Below are 23,281 nucleotides of genomic sequence, written 5' to 3' on the forward strand. Positions count from 1 at the left end.
CATAGCCATGCCTCGGTTTCAGGACGACCCTCGAGTCGTTAGGCCCGAATTCTAGGCAATTAGGGCTTATCGAGAGTGCTTGTAAATCGCCCACACGCTTAACAGACGCTAGTGCCAACAGCAGAGCGGTCTTTAGCGACAGGGCCTTAAGGCCTATGGACTGTAGCGGTTCAAAGGGGGCCCCCTTCAGGGCTCTAAGCACCGTGGGCAGGTCCCAAGAAGGGACGGTGGGAGGGCAAGGCGGATGAAGCCGTCTGGCACCTCTCATAAATCGGACGACTAAGTCGTTTCTGCCCACCGACTGGCCTGCTATAAGGGCGTGTGACGCCGCTATAGTTGCTACATAGACCTTGAGCGTGGAGGGGGATCGTCCCTTCTCCAAGAGCTCTTGCAAAAATGACAGTATCACTGATACGTCACAAGAGGTTGGGTTTTCACCATGGTCTGAGCACAATGTGGAGAGAACAGACCATTTGGAGGCATAGAGACGTCGTGTAGACGGAGCTCTAGCCTGTGAAATTGTGTCTAGCACACGCTCAGGGAGTCCCGCGGGCTCCCGTCGAGCGACCAAAGGTGCAGAGACCACCTCTCTGGGTGTGGATGCCAAATCATCCCATCCGCCTGAGAAAGGAGGTCCTGTCTCAGGGGAACGGGCCATGGGGCCGCAGTCAGCATCTGCAACAGGTCGGCTATCCAGTGCTGATTTTCCCAGAATGGGGCTACAAGCAGAACCCTGCATCTCTGGTCCCTGACCCACCTGATTACTTGGGGAATCAGAGGAACCGGAGGAAAAGCATAAAGACAACGGTTGGGACAGTCCTGGCACAACGCGTCCTCGATCTAGGAAAAATATGTTGGCCATTGAGAGTTGTCTTTTGAGGCAAAGAGGTCTATTTACGCTCTGCCAAAGACCTCCCATATCTTCTGAACCGTCTGCGGGTGGAGTCTCCACTCTTCTGAAGAGACTCCACTTTTTGACAGCATATCCGCGCCCTTGTTCAGCTTGCCCGGAAGATGCACTGCTCTCAGGGACCCCAAATTGCTTTGGGTCCATTCCAGCAGTCGCGACGTTAGTCTGAAGAGACGCGTCGATGACAGCCCACCTTGGTGATTTATGTAAGAGACCACCGTCATGCTGTCCGATCTGACCAGCACGTGGTGGCTCTTTAGCTCTGACAGGAAGCTCTGGCAGGCTCGTTGAACTGCAATCATCTCGAGGCAGTTGATGTGAAGCCTGCTCTCCTCTTTCGACCATTGGCCGAAAGCGGGTTTCCCTTCGCACAGCGCGCCCCAACCCTTGTTGGACGCGTCTGTGGAGATCACTTTCCTCCTGCAAACCATACCAAGTGGAGCACCCCGTTCCATCCATTGCATGTTCCTCCAAGGGGTCAGGGCTGAAATACAGTCCTGACTCACCTTGATATTCAAGCATCCGTGACGCCATGCATGAGGTGGAACACGTGGTTTCAGCCAATATTGGAGGGGGCGCATAAGTAGCAGCCCGAGCTCCAGCACCGGTAATGCCGCCGCCATAAGACCCAGCAGCTTCTGGAATGTCTTTAGGGGTCGAGAAGCACCTATTTTGAAAGGGGCCTCAAGTCGCTGTAGAGCCGCAGCGTGCTCCTTCACCATTGTTGCCCTCATAGTCACTGAGTCTAACACTGTTCCCAGAAACGATATCCATCAGCTGGGGGACAGTGAGCTCTTGACAAAATTCACCCTGAGCCCCAGGCATTCCAGATGGCTGAGGAGCATAGTTCTGTAACCCAATGCCTCCCCCTCTGACTGAGCCAGAACTAGCCAGTCGTCGAGGTAATTGAGAATGCGGATTCCCTTCTGCCTGAGAGGGGAGAGAGCCGCATCCATGCACTTTGTGAACGTGCGAGGCGCCAGAGACAGCCCAAAGGGGAGGACCTTGTATTGGTAAGCCACGCCCTCGAAGGCAAATCTCAAGAACGGCCTGTGACGGGGGGCTATCTGCATGTGAAAGTAAGCGTCTTTCAGATCCAGCAAAAAAAAAACAATCCCCTGAGCGTATTTGCGAGAGGATTTGTTTCAATGTGATCATTCTGATGCGCCGTCTAATGAGGGCACGGTTCAGATGTCTTAAATCGAGGATGGGGCGCAGCCCGCCATCCTTCTTGGGATCTAGAAAGTAACGGCTGTAAAACCCTGAGTCGCGGTGTGCTGGGGGAATGATTACTATAGCTCCCTTCACCAGCAGATTTTCCACTTCGGCACGAAGAACGTGAGCGTTCTCGTTGTGCACCGAAGTGGTGACCGCCCCGCGAAAGCGTGGTGGCCGTCGTGTGAACTGAAAGGAATAGCCTGTGGCGAGACTTAGCCCCCTCCTCTTTCTTTCCTGTTGATCAGGATGACGGCGGCGGCGCAGGGTCCAGCACTATCTTGGGCTGGGGTCCCATGCGCTTGAAACTGATACCGTCTGGTGGCCGAGCGAGAATGGTGTCGAGGCTCGGGTTTCACCGGCTGGGCCGCGGTGGTAGCAGCGGGTGCTTGCTTAGGAGGCTGACGAGTCGGCACCTGTCTGGGGCGACTGGCAGCAGCAGATGAACCGCGCTTCGGCAAGAAGTGTCGCATTGCCTGTGACGACTTCTGCGCCTCTGTGAAACGCTCGGCGAATCCCTCTATCGCCGGACCAAAGAGGCCACTGGGGGAGATGGGTGCGTCTAGGAACTGGGCTCTGTCAGCATCCTTGATCTCCATAAGGTTAAGCCATAAGTGGCGCTCCAGGACGACCAGGTTAGCCATCGTGCGCCCAATGGCCTGGGCAGTGCTCTTGGTAGCACGCAGCGCCAAGTCTGTTGCACTTCTCAGCTCCCTGAGCGTGGCGACATCTGGGCCAGACTCGTCGGCGGCGGCGAGAAGTTTGGCCTGGAAGACTTGGAGCACCGCCATAGAGTGGAGCGCCGCGGCTGCTTGCCCTGCCGATGAGTAGGCACGCCCAGCGAGCGCCGACGTCGTACGGCAGGGTTTGGACGGATGGTTGGCTTTGGCTTTCCATCCAATAGCTGCTGGCGGGCAGAGATGCACGGCCACAGACTCGTCCAGCGGCGGCAGCCGTTCGTATCCTCTTTCTTCAGCGCCGTCAATTGAGGTGAGGGCGGATGAAGATGAAGTACGCAGGTGCGCTGAGTAGGGGGCGCGCCACGATTTAGTGAGCTCGTCGTGGACCTCCGGGAAGAACGGAGCAGTTCGCTGACGAGGGGCTTGCTGGCACCCCGGCAGAAACCATTCATCCAGACGGCTACGGGCTGGTTCCTCTGGAGGAGACCAATCCAGACCCAGCTCATCCACTGCCCTGGAGAGAACGCGGAAAAAGGGAGGGCGCGAGGAGCGAGATCGCTCTCTGAAAAGAAAAATGAGAACATGAATTCCCCGCGAGTGCTGTGTCAGCGTGGGGTTTCCCCAAGCACGCGACACACTCGCTGTGCCCGTCATCAGCTGCAATGACGAGACAGAAAGGATTAGAAAGGCTCTTTTAGAGAGATTTGCTCTTTGTTTCTCTCTCTCTCTCTCTCTCTCTCTCTCACCGGATGGCGGCAGGGAAGCGAAGAATCTGCAGTGGGGACCGGCAGTCACGTTCCAGTGGGAGGCGTGTCAACGGCGAGCAGTTCAGCGGAGATCAGGGAAGCGATGTGACGTCGTCGCTGAAGGAGAAATAATCTGAATTCCTGTGGCGAAACGGCCAATATATAGCCAGATCCCCCCCCCATTTCGGCGGGCTTTGGCGGGCTTCGCTGCCATAGGTTCGTGCAGCACCACTATCAAGCCATTGGTTTGTTTTAATAACACTGCACGATCCAATGGCTGTGCAGTTTCACTGCGTGATTGAATAAGGCTTCAGTTCAGGAGAAAAAAGGGTTTTTTCCCATATACGCAGTAAGAGTGAAGTATTGAAATGGAACCTGGTGTTCCTCCAATTGTTTTTTAACCGTTGGATTTTTTTTCGTGCTATCAGTAAGTGGCGACATGTGACTGCGTCCAAAACTGCATACTCTCTTATTAGGTACTTAATTTCAGTACTTAAGGGGTTAGTTCACCTAAAAATGAAAATTCGGCTGCGTTTTACTCACCCCCGATGCATTCTAGGTGTATATGACTTTCTTTCAGATGAATCCAGTCGGAGTTATATTATAAATTGTCTTTGATATTTCAAGCTCTATCATTGCAGTCATTGCTTCAGTCCAAAAGAAGTTAAATAAAAAAAATAAAAAAGTGCACATCCATAAATTCAATCTATGCATTTTTTTTAAATGGATGGGTGCTTTTTATTAAACATCTTTTTATTTTACTTCTCAATGCAACCCTCTCTGACTGCAATGATAGAGCTTGAAAGATTAAAGACAACTTTTAATATAACTCTGACTGGATTCGTCTGAAAGATGAAAGTCATATACACATAGGATGCCTCAGGGTGAGTAATCCGCAGCCTAAATTTCATTTCTTGGGTGAACTAAACCTTTAAGTAATTACTTAATGAGCGCTAACAGTACTCTAGCCTGAATGCATTAGGTTTGAATGCAGTCCGGCCTTCATGTGTCATGTTAACGTTATCATGTGACCTACGACGTAATAACAAACGTCAACAACTTAAAAGCAAAATATATGAGCGACACGTTCAGTTATCTCTAAATATCTTTATATTGATGAAACTTGAAACTCAGTTTGTGGTCTTGTTGAAGAAACGGCTGCCCATTTATTTTGTGATTGTAGTTATAGCCAATAAATTTTGCGTAGTATTTTTAACCCTCCCCTACCCTTTTTTATTATTATGATTGTTCATTGTTAAAGATAGAACCATGGAATATTTCTCTGATCTTGTATGTAATTTTAAAGAGCATATTGCAGATTAGAGACCCAGTTGAGTCGATGTATAGAAAAAAAATTATGTAGGTACTAGCATATTTTTCAGTATATTTTTTAACAAAATCTAGTTCCTATTTTTTTTCTATACCACTCACTGGTTCTGTAACCTGCAATATGTACTAAAAGTACATCCCTGTGTCCTGAAAAAAAAAAAAAAACTAAACACATGCACTAACATAGCATCACTAACCCGTAAACCCTACCTAGTACGGTTTTCCTCAGCCTTTGCGATGTCTGCACAAAGGGGACATCGGGCAGTTGTTTGAAGATCTCGCCTTTAGAGAAGACTTGATATTATACTAAAAATAAAAGTATGTTTTTAAATGAATCATTTTTTCGCAATTGTTTCAAGGAGACAAAGGAATCTTCAGTGCTCACACCAGTCTGCAGATATTTCAGATCCTACGAAAATGTTCAAACACAAAACAAAAAGAGTCATTTCTGTATTAGAAGTAACAAAATTATCTTAGTTTAAAATTTTTGTCAGGTTTTCCCTTTTTTGACAAATGCCACTGTCACTTTGGCTTGTAGGTCCTGCTCCACCATAGAAGCAGAACCTGACACATCACTCACATAATAACACACATCACTCACTCAGATGTCTCGCTCATGTTGTGATATTCTCAATCATCTTCTAACCCAGTAGTGGAGACCGGTGAATGTATTCCTGCACAGAAAGGACTCGTTGTCTGTCATTCATTCAAACGGTGATGTTTCACAATTACCATCCCAAACACCTCTGACAACTTTATAAAGGCACTTGAGCATACTTTCTAAAATTTCTATACTTTCGGAAATCAAAGACAGATTATACATGGAATTATTTTCATTCACACTGCGGTAATGTACATTGTTCACTTAAAAAAAAAAAACATTTTAATATATATATATATATATATATATATTTTTTTTTTTTATGTATTCAGAACAAAACACAATTTTATAATTTACAAACCTGATTCCAAAAAAGTTGGGACACTGTACAAATTGTGAGTAAAAAAGAAATGGAATAATTTACAAATCTCATAAACTTATATTTTATTCACAATAGAATATAGATAACATATCAAATGTTGACAGTGAGACATTTTGAAATGTCATGCCAAATATTAGCTCATTTTGGATTTCATGAGAGCTACACATTCCAAAAAAGTTGGGACAGGGTAGCAATAAGAGGCCGGAAAAGTTAAATGTACATATAAGGAACAGCTGGAGGACCAGTTTGCAACTTATTAGGTCAATTGGCAACATGATTGGGTATAAAAAATAGCGGCAGTGTCTCTCAGAAGTCAAGATGGGCAGAGGATCAACAATTCCCCCAATGCTGCGGTGAAAAATAGTGGAGCAATATCAGAAAGGAGTTTGTCATAGAAAAATTGCAAAAAGTTTGAAGTTATCATCATCTACAGTGCATAATGTCATCCAAAGACTCAGAGAATCTGGAACAATCTCTGTGTGTAAGGATCAAGGCCGGAAAACCATACTGAATGCCCTATCTGTCCAGTTTCCAGACGCTTAGCTGGGCCTCAGCTCCTTGCCAGAGTTAAAGAAGTGTGTTCCAGAGAGTTGGAAGACCCTAAAGGTAAATTTGCAAATCTACCTATTTGAAGGAATAATCCCGTTTGAAAGGAACAGGTCACCCAAACATGAAAATGTGCTCACCCTCAGGCCATCGAAGTTATAGATGGGTTACTTCATTGGAATAGATTTAGAGAAATGAGGCATTACAATGCTTGCTTGGGAATGGATCCTCTGCAGTGAATGGGTGCCATTAGAATGAGGGTCCGAACAGTTTACACCCAAATCTGAAAAATCCACAAAAAATCCACACAACTCCACTCCATCAATTAAATGTCTTGTGAAGTGAAAAGCTGTGTGTTTGTAAAAAAACATCCATCATTGAAACATTTCAACTCCAAACTGCTGCTCCTGGCTAAAATACGAGTCCTCTATACATAATATTGCTTTCTCCAGTGAATATATTGTCTCGTCTGAATCAGGAGAGACATTTGCACAGATCAAGCACCGTTTACAAAACAGTTAAAAACAAATATTTTGATAAAACAGGATGGGCTTTTTCATTGGAGGAAGCATCGTCATGGATTAAGGACTCGTAGTTTAGCCTGACACAATGGTTTGAAGTAAAAGCACCTTAAAAATGGATTTGTTTCTTACAAACTTCACACTTCCTTCATTAATTGATGGACTGGAGTCATGTGGATTTTGTTTTAATCGTAGACTGTATAAAAACATGGACGTCGTGTCCTCGACAGTGGTGACAGCAGCAGCAATTCACCTGTCATTTAAGTGACCACTCCCCTAATTATACAGAACTATAAGGCTTGATATAATGTAAACGGATGAGTTATTAAAAAATTCACCCCCCTCACAGTGGTCATGAAGGGCAAAATTTTCTATATAAATCAAAACCACTTTTTGTAGCAGGCTGTAAATATATATTTTTTTCTGCTGTGAAGTTGCCCATTTTAACATGTCCCTTTTTGAGCCAGTGTCTAGCAGCCAGTCAATCAATTGCACGTCACTTCCATGTTGGTTTCAAGAGAGAGTCTGGAAGGATGTTTTTATCCACTGTTTTGATGTTCATTCTGATGGCACCCGCAGAGGATCCATTGTTACATTTTTTTTTTTCTTTTTCCTAAATTTCTTTTTGTTTCAAATTAGGCTCTATATGTATATTATATGTATATAGTTTTAGATATACGTATGTTGCCTCATAAAACATTTGTTTTTGGTAATCAGTGTAGCTATACAAACATGGCTATTTAATGAGTGATTTTAATCTTATTTGGATCCATAGATGCTGATAAACTCTTAGAGCATGATCTGGGTGCTCTGAACATGGCTGCATACAACAGAAGAATGGAGAGGGCCAACCTACTGCGGAGCCAGGGCCCTTGCTGCAAGGCACTGTGTGCTCGCAGAGACATTGCCATACGTAGACAGCTCCTGAAAAATGACAAGGTGCTCTTTTGGTCTTTAATCACAGGCACTTTTTTTGGTATAACTTGGGCTTTCCGAAACAGTATTAATTAGGGATGTAACGATTAACTGCAAACCGGTGGAAAATCGATTTAAATATGTGATGATCCAAATCGGTTGAGATGATAAGTAAATCGCAATTTGTTCACAGGTAGGAGTTTATATGAATGCATGTCTGAGGGGAACTTACTGTCTTTAGACAAGTTTAGATGTTTGCTTTTTTTTAAATTGTTGCCTCTGTATAATGCATATTAAAGTTCATAAGTTCAGCGCTGCTTCGTTTACAGCCGAAACCAAGGAAACTCTTTAAGTGCCACCTACTGGCAGAGAGTGAATCTGCGTCTCATTCAACTCATCTGCTGTTTCATGCAGAAACTTTTTTATGTATAGTTTTACAAAACTATAAATTCAAAATACAGAATTTCAGAAATGATACAATCTAATTTAAATTAAAAACTGCTCATGTTGCGTGTATGCAGCATCTTTTTTGGATCATGATAAACATGCAGTGGTTGCCTATAATTTTATTTGGAAAGCACAGACAAAGCCTTATTTTGTTTATATGAAGAAATTTGTTTTATTTGTGTTATGTATTTGATTTGGGGCTTGTTTTAAAATTTTAATTTAGTTTTGTTATTTACATTTACATTATATTTAAATTGTGTCATTTAGCAGATGCTTTTACCCAAAGCGACCTACAAATGAGGACAGTAGAAGCAATCAAAACCAACAAAAAAGCAATAATAACAAGTGCAATGTTAGGATATTGTTCAGGTGTGTTTGATTAGGGTTGGAGCTAAATTCTGCAGGGACACAGGCCTTCCAGGATCAGCGTTATCCACCTGTTTTAAGTGTCCATTTCTTAAAGGAACACTCTGACTTTTTGGGACATTAGCTTATTCACAGTATCCCCCAGAGTTAGTGATTAGCGCAGCACATGAGACGCCCTGTTGATAGTTCCGGAAACAAAATAAATGTGACTAACTAGCTAGACCTGACTCGTGATCATGGCTGACTTTGAGGAATGGTCAGACTCAGATGAATTTTACTGTGTATCAACCCAAGATCCAGAACCATATAGTTTGGAGCCAGAATACACAGACGAGGAGTTACAAACTTTGGAAGCTGTAAGACAAGATGCCGAACAGATTGATGTCGAAGGGAGAATCAGGACGAACACAGACTGGTGGTGTAAATGTGGAACATGCCAACCTATGCCGACAGAAACCGAGTGCCTTTGTTGTAATGAATGGGACCGGGTATTGCCATCAATGTCAAGGCTTGATGACAATCTAAATATTTGCGTCACTACCACCCGGCAGTTGTCGTTTTTTTTCCCATTGTGACAAGATCAACTGGAAGAAACGCCCCATGCCGAGTGAACCTAATGGTCAGCTGTCCACCAAGCAGTGACGAAGCCAGGATGTTTTTATAGGGGTGGCCAGGGAAGGGCCAGCAACCAGTCTGGGGTGGCACAGAAATCTTCATTTTTTTATATAAAAAATGTGTTACTATAATGTAGGCGTAATGGGCTATTTTAAGTGCCTTAAACACAACTGAGTACAATTAATTTCTACTTAACTGAATTGAGATTGCAATTTGCGACTTAGATCAAGTCTTAAAGTTGCAGCGACCCAGTGCGCCGAGCTCGGTATTTCTGACTCAGATGGGGGACACGGTGACGACGACGCGCTACCGGGGGACTCCCGGGGTGCCTCCTCACTTGTTTGGGCTGACCAGCCCAATCCCGCATTCCCCGAAGAGGACATCTTCGCGTGCAACCTCATGCTCGCCGACGGACCGGCCGGTTCCGGCGATGAGGATGATGCGGCCCTCCTCGGGGTCTCAGAGGACGAGGAGGCCATCCCGCCTTCTGGCGTTCCCCAGGCTAGCGGCCACGCAGCCCTGCCTCAGTCCATCCTCCTGGAAGTGTGTGAACGAGTGGCCGCTCGCCTCAACATTGAGTGGCCGGCTCCACAGAGCGCCACCGACCAGGAGAGGGATATTTACGACGGAAAAGTGTTGGGACCTCCTCCTTTCAGGCCTTGAAGTAAAAGATATGGCAGCTCATGGTATGGGTGAAAACCGCTATCGAGCCTTCCATCGCCTGGCATCTTAATCCCGCTCAGGGCGGGCTGCTCGCTCCCCCTAAGCCGGTCTTGCCTAACAAGATGGACCGTTTCTCTGTCTCAGTTCACCAGGCCGCATACAAGTCCTCGGCCTTGGCTGTCAGGGCCCTCAACGTCTCGTCTCTCCTCTCCGCTTACCAGGCGGAGATTTTGGACGAATTAGGCCAACAGCTAGAAAAGGGAACTCCTTCTCTACCCTTGTGGAAGGAGATCCTCACGGTGAATGACCTCGTCCTTTGTAACGCTCGGCTGGCCGTCCAAGCCTCCGGGCGCTCTATGGCGCTTTCTGTGGTAGGAGAGCGCGCGCTCTGGCTTAACCTGTCAGGCCTTCCTGACAGTGAGAAGCGGCACATCGCGGGCGCGTCGGTTGAGCCCGGCCGGGCTCTCTTCAGTCCCGCCGTCGCATTAATGCAACAACGGTGTGACGACAAAAAGGAGGAGGACGAGGCCTTCAAGTTATGTCTTCCTAGGAAGGCGGCCCCACGCCAGGCACCCCCTGCGTGTTTGCCTAACATTCCTGCCATGGGACGACACTTCCACCAGGGCAAGGAAAGGCCCCACAACAAACCCCCACCACAGCTGAATAACCCACCACCTGCTAAGCACTGGGGAAAATCGACTTCCTGTGCCGTTGCGGCGGGAAAACCATCTAACCCCACCCCATCGACTCGAAATGTAAGTGGCCTGCCTGATGTTTGGTTGATGGGGACATCGAGTCCGCTGTCACGGGCCACGAGCCCTTCGGACTCTCTTCCTGTCCCAGGAACCCCGTTCAAAAGACGCAGGGTCTCCCGTGGATGGATCAGTTCCTCTCCACTCGAGGCTGCCCAGCCCATGTGTTTAATGAACGGTGTGTGTTCCCCCCTCACGTTCAGGGGGCCTGTTGTGAGGGAAAAGTGCAAAAGCAGTGTCACCACACCGCATACACTCTGTTCCCCTCACCCAACCAATAAAGGCTTCGGCCCCAGTGTTTCCCCAACACAAAACACACAAAAAAACAAAAAACACATTAAAACAAACGAATCAAAGGAATTTGTTACGGGGAGAGGATCTCTCTCCGCAGAGAAAGTCAATCTCCCAGCGGAGAGAGGAAATCTGTCTGAAACCTTGCATGTTGCCCCTGGTGTGTCCACTAGATGGCGCCATTGAGGACAGTAGAAGCAATCAAAACCAACAAAAAAGCAATAATATCAAGTGCAATGTTCGGATATTGTTCAGGTGTGTTTGATTAGGGTTGGAGCTAAATTCTGCAGGGACACAGGCCCTCCAGGATCAGCGTTATCCACCTGTTTTAAGTGTCCATTTCTTAAAGGAACACTCCGACTTTTTGGGACTTTAGCTTATTCACAGTATCCCCCAGAGTTAGATAAGTCCATACATACCTTTTTTATTTCTGTGCGTTCTGTAAGTGTTATTTGACGCACCCACTGCTAGCCTAGCCCATTGTGACAAGATCAACTGGAAGAAACGCCCCATGCCGAGTGAACCTAATGGTCAGCTGTCCACCAAGCAGTGGCGAAGCCAGGATGTTTTTATAGTGGTGGCCAGGGAAGGGCCAGCAACCAGTCTGGGGTGGCACAGAAATCTTCATTATTTTATATAAAAAATGTGTTACTATAATGTAGGCGTAATGGGCTATTTTAAGTGCCTTAAACACAACTGAGTACAATTAATTTCTACTTAACTGAATTGAGATTGCAATTTGCGACTTAGATCAAATCTTAAAGTTGCAGCGACCCAGTGTGCCGAGCTGGGTTTTTCTGACTCAGATGGGGGACACGGTGACGACGACGCGCTACCGGGGGACTCCCGGGGCGCCTCCTCACTTGTTTGAGCTGACCAGCCCAATCCCGCATTCCCCGAAGAGGACATCTTCACGGCCAACCTCATGCTCGCCGACAGACCGGCCGGTTCCGGCGATGAGGATGATGCGGCCCTTCTCGGGGTCTCAGAGGACGAGGAGGTCATCCCGCCGTCTGGTGTTCCCCAGGCTAGCGGCCACGCAGCCCTGCCTCAGTCCATCCTCATTTCAAAGGTGTTCTCTCTTCACACATGGAAGAGAATGCCTCCTCCTAAACAAGGGAGCGATTCAGGTGGTGCCCCCTAGTCTGATGAATCAGGGATTCCCGTCCCGTCCGTGCTTTACGGACATATATGAACAGGACCAGTGCTTTCCGGAAGAGCGACCAGCTCTTTATTTCATGGGCACCCCCTCATGGAGGGAATCCTATTTCTAAGCAACACCTCTCACATTGGCTTGTGAATGCTATAGCTTTGGCTTATGAATCAAAGTGAATGCAGCCACCAGGGGGCATCAGAGCTCATTCCACGAGGGGCATTTCCACCTCTTGGGTTTTGTTTAGGGGAGTGTCGCTAAAGGACATCTGCTCCGCTGCCAGTTGGGCTTCTCATACCTTTGTGCGTTATTACCAGCTGGATGTCACCAGCATCTCGGTAGCACATTCGGTTTTAGGGGTGGGGTCTTCTTAGCCCTTCCTTGCAACCCTGTTGGAAGTGATGAAGGAGTGAATGGGCCGGCTGGCCATGCACATCCCTGTCACCAAGCATGTTTTTACAGTGCTTTTCTGGGTGTAATTATATGCACATTGGTTACCATGTGTGTGATGCTAACATTTTTTCATGTGCTGCATATGCACAGTAGTCACGATTTGTGCATCAGTATTGCAGGTTCATGAGTATGGGACGTGTCAGGCACCGCCTCTTTGGGGCGACTGTCCTTCTCTGGCTTTCAGAACCTCACTGTGAGTGTATTGGGCAATTGGGGAGCAGTCCATGTCTCTCCCATAGGTGGATCTCGAACATGAGATGATGAAAGAGAACAATAGGTTACTGTCGTAACCCCGGTTCTCTGAAACATCGTGTGGAAAGATCCACCAGTTTTGCCCCGCTTGCCACACGAGAAGCGAATATACTTACTGGAGAATAGCAGCGCTGCAGCCATTATTATACCCTTAGGTAAGGGGGCGGGGCCTTACCTGGCATTGGCTGCGCGCTTCTGTCTGTCTAGCCAGACTTGGTGCAATTGGATGCTTCTTCAGAGGTCAGGTACGGGTGCCCTTCCCATATGTGGATCTCTCCACTCGATGTTTCAGAGAACCGGGGTTATGACAGTAACCTATTGTTTTCTTGCCTAATTAGCATTAATTGTTTGGTCAGGCAGTTTGTATATTATATATTCACATTCATAAATCGGGGATTAAAAGTTGCTAAATATCAAAACAAGCGTATGTGCACAGTACCTGTAACTGCGCTTTGCATTTTCCGAGATTGACATGCTAAATGGCAGACTAAACTAAGACTTATTTCCGTTCATTCAACTCATTCACGACCGACATGTGTATCAGTTCAGTCATTTCATGCACGAACGAGATGTACTAAATCATTCAACCCATGCACGAATGATATGTGTACCAGTTCAGTCATTTCATTCACGAACAATAAAATCTCTAGATCTAGTTCAGACTCATATGAAACTCGTTCATCGAAGGGCGTATTCGTTCACTACAATCAACAAATCACATACTCGGTCACATCTCATACTCGAAGGCTATTGGCTCGAGGTTGAGTAATTCTTTGACAGGATGAAATGGTTGTTACCCGGTTCACTGAGCTGCGCATGCGCTGCTTATAGCGCCGCACTGCTGTGGAGGGAGGAACTTCAGTGAACGAGAAATATGAGTCAGTGGATTGCGTGAACGAAAACGATTCGTTCACCTAAAAGATTCGTTCAAAAAGGACGATTCGTTCACGAACGACACATCACTAGTTCTGATCATACTCGGCAACTGAACTGAGATGATGACATCACTGAATTCAAAGATGAACGGCCTTTAACTGTCATTTTGCATTATTGACACACTGTTTTCCTAATTAATGTTGTTCTGTTGCTTTGACGCAATCCTTTTTGTTAATAGCGCTATAGAAATAAAGGTCATTTGACTATGTTTGCGTAAGGGGAAACAGACATTTCGAGGGGAACAGATCGACTGCAGATCGACTGCTTCTGCACCGGCGGTATTCTAACCTCCAATGCTTAACTTAGTTTGCAGGCTACTAAGCTAGCCAGTGCAGTGTAGTTCGACTTTAATCTGCTACTTAGTGCTAGATACATTTTTCCTTCACATTCTGAGAGAACTACGATATAACTAAACATTGATTTACCATACATCTCAATCAACTGATTCCAGCGTTTTTGTCGTTGCTACTCTGTGTGTGACCATCCTCCTGTTTGTTCCACGTTTGTTTTCATCTCATAGGTCACCTGACCTGCATGGCCAAACGTCCACTGAACAGAAATCAGCTCTCAGTCTCCGTACGACCGTTACTGTGTTAGTTAAAAATTTTAAACTGGCCCTTTATCAGTTGATCAGCTGTCATCATTGATTGACAGCATTTCTCCTTTCTTGTGTTGACGAACTTGACCAACTAGCTATCAGATCTGGGGTGGCCACAGGGGTGGCCAATGACCTTTCAGGGGTGGCCCCGGCCCCGGGCCACCCCCTAGAATCGCCATTGCCACCAAGTAAGTGATTTTGTTATAATGATCATTCATAGTTCAATGAAATTGTAGTAGCTATAGTCATTGCATACAGTGTGTCAATACACAAAATATTATTGAGCGATACAGTGTGTTCATGACAACACAATAATAACAATAAAGGGGATACACGGAGCCCCTATTCACGTAATAGTGTCACTTAGAGCTGTAATCGGGCCTTAAAAGTTAGGCCCGACAGGTTTCGGCCCGAGCCCGACAAGTACATTTTGATTGACAGCTTTTTTAAAGCCCGAACCCGTTTACAGCCCGACATTATTCAAATGTGTGCACGCACACAGCTCTTTTGCCTTTTGTCAACAATGAGTAATTAATTCATGTTTTAACATAATTTACTCATAACTAACGTAGACTAGACCACTTGGAAGTTGGAATAAAGAAATAAAATAAGTCCTCTGTAACATCGTAACATCTCAGCATTCTAGACATGGGCTCATTTAACCTATAAATAGACCAACGCACCAATAAAAACGAGTCATTTAAAAAAAATTAAATTAAGATAAATTTTAAATTAAGATGGGTATTTGGCAATAACGAAATTAAGATAAAGGCTCTGCCGGATTTGCTTTATTTTATAAAAGAATAATGCCATCATTAGTGTAAATACTCTGTCAACATTGTGCATTTAAGACTCAATGAATATTTAGTTATCATTTGAAAAAACTTTACTCACAGAGATTAGGCTAGGTTTACATGTTTTTGTGGAGGAAAATGATTGAATTCACTGTAGATATCTTCAGCGCGTTCCTGTTCTCACTGATAGTGCGTCATTATTCACTAATTATTCTCATTATAGACATGGTCAAAACTTTTCCACACCTCCTCAGAGTTTGCTTTAGTTGCTGGTGCCTGCTGGTGCAACCAAAACGTAATCACCAGAGGCAAGCCTCTATTACACCTGCTCAGCATTCATTTTTGCATCTTTCTCGTGCTAATCGAAACACATCACATGAACGCTCGTTTACCTCGCAAACCGGAGCGCAAGCCCGAGCCCGGCCCGAGCCCGCATAAGATGATATAAATTAAGCCCGAACCCGTCGGGTCCGGTCGGGTTCGGGCAAAGATCGTCAGCTCTACTAAGGTTATATTACATTAGCATGGCACTGTTACAGTATGGCTAATGTTAGTAATCTCAAAACATAACGGAACACTTTCCGCAGCAACAGGTGATCCAATTTGTCCTGTCTTTATTATCGATGGGATGGCTGCATGTATCCTTTAGCACACATTTCACGGTCCGTGTGGCAACTCGCATTTTTTCAAAATAGACGTCTACAGTAAAATGTTCAGAGCAAACGAAATGTGTTTACAGGTGTTTTGGATCTATTTCCAGAGCAAGCAGCCATCGATTCATCAGGTCAGCGTTTTTGGTTGGAATTCTATGAAACATACTATTACCTGGTCTCCCCTGTTTATTGTCGCAGCTCTTTACAATACCGCGAACACCCATGATTGTAAACTATAAATTTACTATCTAGTAATTGCGGACTCCAGAGATGGGACCAAGTGTTCTCACACATGTGCAAGTCTCAAATAAGTCTCAGTCTTAACCTTCAAGTCTCAAGTAGGCCTAAGTCCCAAGTATTTTTTTCTTGGGCAAGTCAAGTCACAAGTCTATAACAAGGTATTGCACTTGCAAAATATAAGATTCGAGAGAGTCTTGTCTGCAAGCCGAGCACGATGTGGCCTATAGATCCCACCATGTATACGCCACCAGTATGCGCGCTCATAATGGAAGCAACGCGGTCGCGACGCGCACGTGGTGCGACGCACTCGTTTTTTCCAGGAGTGTCCGCACCGCATCGAGTTAAAAACATCTCAACTTTTCAGAATTCCGCAAGCGCACCGCAGGTCATGTGACAATAGCTAAACAATCAGCTTCATCCTTTCCCGTAACAACGTTAAAATCTCAGCCAAGATGAAGGAACAGCTGATCATAGCTATATATGGATTGCCATTTTTAAATAAATGTTGTAGCAGAGCTACTGCAAGCGATTTTTAGTGCTACAAAACCATTTATCCTTTGCTGAAATTTCCGCGTCTTCATGGAGAGAGCGCGTCATGGTTGCTTAGCAACGGCAGACGCCTCAGGGGCGCAACTGCCCGAGCGCTTTGGAAAGGAGGAGATAGCGGCGCGCCTAGCATTTTCCACACGTTTTTAGGTGCAAATTATTGACTACAAAAGCGATGACCCTCGGTACCCCCCATCTGAGATGTTGATGTGATATCTGATCTAAGTGGGCGTGGTGTGCGTAAGGTAGAGAGGGCATGACTGATGATAGTGTCCTGATCCAGTCATGACAATGCTATTCTCAGCCTGCGCTCCAGCTGAGTAATACATTTTATTTAAAAAAATAATTTATATATTTTATATTCAAACTGAAAACATGATGTGATTAACACTCAAGTCATTTAAGTCATCGTGTCTAAAGTCAAGTCCCGAGTCTTTAACTTCCAAGTCCGAGTCAAGTCTCAAGTATTTAATTTTTTGTCAAGTCAAGTCACAAGTCATAAAAATAGTGACTCGAGTCGACTCGAGTCCAAGTCACCAAGTCACAAGTCCCCATGTCTGGCGGACTCTATTACTCCAACTCTGAGCGAACTCTCTCTGCTCCTCACTAGGGCTGTCAACGAATATTCTAAATTTGAATATATATTTGATATATATATATATATATATAGTACATCACTTACGTACGTTACATATGTGTTTACCGCACATGCGCTTGAAATCTGCATTGTGTGATGACGTTAGTTGTTTTCGCATCGTGCGTGCATTAAAATGATACTTAATACTTAAAAGAAAACTAATAAAATGTTAAAGTATTAAAGAACATTAAGGTGTAAAAAGATGGGAAAAACAACCATGTTTAACCATGTTTCATCTGAGGTAGAATTATACTGAATAGGGCTTGGGCGCCAAGTTGCATTCTGGGATGTGGCGGCCATGTTGCCAGCTTCGCAAATGTGGACAAAATCGGCACTATTAACGGTTTGGATCCATATGAAAACTCCCAACAAATAGTGGAGTACCGACGGAGACTTGTTGCCGCACTTTTGCATTACAGATATCTTCGGCTACCTTGTTTGTTTTGTGAGCGCCTACACTTCAGAATAGTTCCGAAGCTACAAGTCTCATGTACAGTTCACAAATGGATGGGTTCAGGAGCTGCAAATCATAGAAACGGAACAGTGGCAAAACAGTATACAGTAATCAGTTAAGCTGCAGCAGTTTTATTGTACGAATTTTTGTTTTGTCAGCAGAGGGATAGCAACAAAAAGATGAATGTTGAAATTTCCCGTATTTTGGATGAGTAACTCGAGAAATTACCCTTATTTTCAATGTTGACGTAAGCTATATAAATTAATATTCAGATGTTATGGTCTCTGTAGTCACGCCTCCAATGAGGAAAGCGTTGTAAAGTTAATCCATTCTCATTTTATTTTCCCCATGGCGATTATGTGTTGCGCTATTATTACACCCCACAATATAGCAACGGTTGAAAATGGTTAAAATAGATTTTTAATTAATCAAATTAAGACACACTGATGAAAGGGAGTATGTCTAAACACTGCGCAGTAGTCCGAGTGGCAGTAAAGGAGGCAGTCAACGTGGCGGCAATGCCAAGTAATGACGTCACGATGCCCAAGCCCTATTAAAGTTTATTGTGCAATATCTGTGTAGTATCTTACTTACAATATATTAACATTCTGTTGCACTTTACTTCACTGTGTATATTGTAATTTTACACTTTAATGGCACCTTATATTTCTTATTGAGCTAGTCAAAATTACAACGGATAAAGTACAGTCGTCGGCTCTAATAGAGCAGATGGTAAAATGTTGTTCACAATTTGATGCAATCGATCCGGGTCCGAATCTGCCTTTTGACAGTTTGTTTCTCCCTTTTCAAATCACATCAGAAAAGCATTTATTTTAAATAAAAACGAAGGAAATAATCAAACAGTTTTGAGGGAGGGCTTTATAGTCCTAATATGCTGGCATCCATTTAATATTTTGAATTACATTTACATTACATTTATTCATTTAGCAGACGCTTTTATCCATACAGATGAGGACAGTGGAAGCAATCAAAAACAACAAAAAGAGCAATTATATATAACTGCTATAACAAGTCTCAGTTAGGTAAACACAGTACACGTAGCATGGGATTTTAAATAATATAATAAATAAAAAGAAAACAGAATAGAGCAAGCTAGTGTTAGAGATCTTTACACATACACACACACACATACAATTGCATAATAAATGAAAAGAAAATAGAATACAAAAAGATTAGAAAGGTAGTAATTAAAAATGTAAATTAAAAATAAAATTAAAATTATAATTTACACTCAGTCATTATTGCATACTGTTTTATAATGTACTACAATACTGAGGTGCAAATAATTGCCACCTTTAACAATAAGAAATATATAATTGGCAGAAAATCCTGCTATTTAAACATAGTATAAATAGAACCTATAGCCATTTGCTCTAAGTGTAAATAGCCACTGCCGTTCTTATTTTAATCTTTCTTTTGCTATGGTTCTTTTTTATCTATTTTTTAACTATAAATCTGTAAAAATTTTCTTTTGCTTTGGCAATTCTGCATGTGAAACATTTAAGCCAATAAAGTAGTTTTAAGTTCAGTTGACTACATACAGTATATTTTCAGTGACTGCATCCCATTTTATGCAAGGTGCTTCCAAAAAAAACAAACTGATGACAGTGATCTTTTTTTATTTATTTCAAACAACAAAACAGAAAATATAATTGTATATACAAATATAGATTAAGACTATAGACATGACACAAGAAAAAAAAATTGGAAATTCACCTCCATCACTGATATATTCTCTATATACTCTATCTTTAATGGTTCATTTTAGGGGAAATAAGACTATGAAAGACCAGCATTCAAATACTATATCATAAAACATGTCATAAGCGTTTGAAATCCCACTGAGCAAAAGTACGTCGCAACAACGTCTTTTCGACGTCTTTGTCGGATGTTGAAATTACGTCCCCTGAAGAGCCAGAATGAAAGTTTTTATGACGTCTTTTTGACATCTTTGTCGGACGTAGAAATGACGTCCCCTGAAGAGCCAGAATGAAAGTTTTTATGACATCTTTTTTCGACGTCTTTTGGACGTCCAATATCGACGTACACAGGATGTCTCTAGGAGGTTAAAATTGAGTTCAGATTTCTGGACAAAATAAACACTCTTAGGCTGCATTCAATTAAATCATGTTTATTTCCATGCAATTTATCTTTCTACTTGTAAATAAACTTAAAAAACAGTGTGTTCACACACACACACACACACAAAATAAAATACATTCCACTCATTATACAGTGGATAACAAATAACAACAAACAATTTAGTTTAGTTGGGTCCACACATTATGTGCACCTGTTGGAGCTTCACTTTTTAAGCTTTTTCACTTTTATTTAAACTGCAATTACCATAAAATTCTTAAAAATGGTATTCCTTATTCATGTAATAGTCAAGTGTTTGTGTGCCTAAATATTATCTTTATTGTCTGTACCTCTGTGTTTTCTACATTTCAAGATGAGGTTCACAGAAACTGAGATGGCAAGCTTTTTTTTTGGTTTCTTTATTTAACAAAAGATATACTGCTTGTAACTAATGGCATTAGAATTAGTTTATTTTATACATAGGTTTAAATATTTTTATTTTTGTTCTGTTTTGAATAGATGATTTGAAAGTGCGGGAAAATAAAACATTTACAGTTTTTTTATAGTTTTTAAGTTTCTTTACATTTGTTTTATTTATTATTATTTAAATTATTTCTGAAATTAATAGTAAAATGTTTCTTATACACCGACAACTTATGTGTTTTTTTTCCTGTCCTGGTGCAACTTAGCCCTATATTGTGCTGTATTAAACAAATGTATTATTTAAAAATTGGGGATCAATTAAAAAAAACTAAATGAATTAACAAAACAATCATATTATGTTCATTATAATACAACCCACAATAATTTTAAACCTTCAAATCTTGTAATTCTGAGGGTGTCCTTGAAAAATCTTATCTGCAAGGGGTCCCTGGCTCCAAAATGTTGTAAATGTCCTGTGCTAGTGGACAAGCATCCATATACAGCAGAGACTGGTGAGGAGGAACTGTCCTGTCATCACAACATCTCTCGGTCTTTACCAACTGCCCTGAAACACAGATTAAATATAAATGATTATCATAAATACAAATATAGGTTCACATTGATCATTTTTACCTCTGTGGTGAAGATATGATCAGAAAATTCTACCAGACTGATTTTTTGTCTTTAGTAAATCATTTCAAAACGTGATTTAAAAAAAATATTTTAAAATTTAAATTGCCTAATTTTACAGGATCGCGTGAGCATCCAGGATACCACAAAGGCTTTTTAATACAAGAACGAACACTTCACACAAGACAAAGTTTTGAAAATCTTAGAGTATTGTTAATGTAGTGACAGAATGTATTTGTATTTGCTAGTAACGTTCCTAAAACTTACCACTAGGTGTCAGTAGTGTTAACGTAACCATTAGAGTGTGTAGATTATGAATCAGAAGTTAAACTTTTTTTGTTGCGTTTTCCCGTCCTGAAAAGTAGAAAAAAATATATACAAAATAACAAAACCGTTGCTTTTATTTGATCAAGAAAAATTACGGTCACCTGTTTTAGTGTCCAATTTTAATAACCAAGTTAAAAAGGATCATCATAATTTTACCTCAGACTGTAAATTTAACCACCTAAAATAAACCAACTGGGATATGTACAATTACAAAAAGAGGAATTTGAAAATATATAATCTTTCTAATCCAAATAAATAATTTTAAATATTTTAAATAATCTCATATCCACCATACCTTACGAACATCCGGAAGAGAATGAACTTGAATATTCTCATTAATGACAGTCAGTATGGCGCACAATCGTATTTACGGTAAATACATACGTTACTGCGCATGCGCGGTTAACACACGTCACATACGTACATTTACACATACGTGATGTACATACGTGACGTCGCCGCGCTACAGTCTGCAGCGAGGAGTACTTGGGCACTGTCTGGCACAGAATCACTGCTGAAAGTTGACGCGTCTTCATGGAAGATGGCAGCTAGTGCAGAGCCCAACTCGACCACAGCAGAGAAAGCAAGGTAAATTTGTTGACCTGCGAGATAAAGTTGTATACAAGCTATTCAAGATACAGTTAGCATACCATTCAACCCTGAGGTCACATCTTAAAAAATGTGAACCAAATGAGCATGGCATAATGTGTGGAACTCCAGATAAACAGTCACGTCTTGACACTTAACGTTACTTTGCATCGCCCGCCACAAGTTTTTTGTCTGCAACACGACAAGAGTCCATAATGGATAAATAAATTTCGTTCATTTGTAAGGACATAAGGCCGATCAGTATCGCGGATGGGGCAGGCTTCGGGGAGTTTTGTCAAACAATGGATCCGAGGTTTGATTATTTATCGTTTCATGTCAAGGAAAAGGTCCATGTTTACCACAGAAATGCTCGCTCGGAGCATTCAATGTCAGTTCTATATGCTGTAAAACTTCAATTAATATTAATATTTGTTTCAAACACTGAATGAAGCCTGCTATATTTGGGACCGAATTCACGACCTTAAATTGCTCTTGATCAGCACTGAAAAATTTGTTTGTTCATTTAAACCGTTATGCGCAGAGAGGGTGTGAAGAGCGTGAGGTCTGCAGTCTTGGCCATTAGTTGAATTCCTTGTTTTGTTGTAGGTAATAGGTTGTCAAATATGTTTAAACTTAAATAAACTACCTATACAAGTAGTTATGTCTCATTGTATTATTTTGTCCTGTTATTGAAGTAATGCGCGTCATTGACAACATGCGCCAACAGATGTCAGAATAGTTTGAATATTTGTGTTTTCTTTAGAGGGAATATTCGAATGTCATTTTTGAGCAATTTTGACAGCCCTACTCCTCACCACGGCGCGTCTCGGGTGCTGCGCTAATCACTCCGCCCAAGTAACCACTCCGCCCATGGGTTAGCTGTGCTCCTACGACTAGTGAGAATATAGTTCCCAGTATTTATACGATTAAAAATGGTCTCTGTCTCATATAGCCTTGTTATTTGTACACGCTGTTACTATGCAGATCACAACAAGTAAATAGGAAAATGTTTGCATTATTTTGTCACTTATTGGGATTACTATGCTACCAGTATCCATTTACATCCAGTCTTTGTGCTAAGCTAGGCTAGTGGTGGGTGCGTCAAATAACACTTACAGAACGCACAGAAATGAAAAAGGTAAGTATGGACTTATCTAACTCTGGGGAATGCTGTGAATAAGCTAAAGTCCCAAAAAGTCGGAGTGTTCCTTTAAAAACTTGTAACCCAAAGGTTGCAGGTTCGAGTCTCAGTATTGGCAGGGATTGTCGTGGGGGGAGTAAATGGGTGTGTGTGTGTTCACTACTCTCTGCTGTGTGTCTGCACTTGGATGGGTTAAATGCAGAGCACAAATTCCAAGTATGGGGACACTACATCACTTACACTTTCTTAAGTATTTTTTTTTGTTCTCCTTTAGTTTAATAAGCTAAGATGCACATGATTCAGTATTTGGTTTAATGCTTCTGAATTCCTTCTCGTGTAGGGCACAACCAAGCAGATCTACACCAGTCCTCTAGTGG

General features: G+C 42.8%; 1 protein-coding gene across 2 annotated transcripts in view; it reads left to right on the top strand.

Moving 5' to 3' along the window:
- The window catches only part of LOC128015549 (transmembrane 9 superfamily member 2), an 88,306-nt gene that overhangs the window by 26,767 nt on the left and 38,258 nt on the right, over positions 1-23,281 (top strand). The gene's annotated exons all lie outside the window — the stretch shown is intronic.

The sequence above is a fragment of the Carassius gibelio genome, chromosome A1 (genome assembly GCF_023724105.1).
Source record: "Carassius gibelio isolate Cgi1373 ecotype wild population from Czech Republic chromosome A1, carGib1.2-hapl.c, whole genome shotgun sequence".
Classification (NCBI taxonomy): Eukaryota; Metazoa; Chordata; class Actinopteri; order Cypriniformes; family Cyprinidae; genus Carassius; species Carassius gibelio.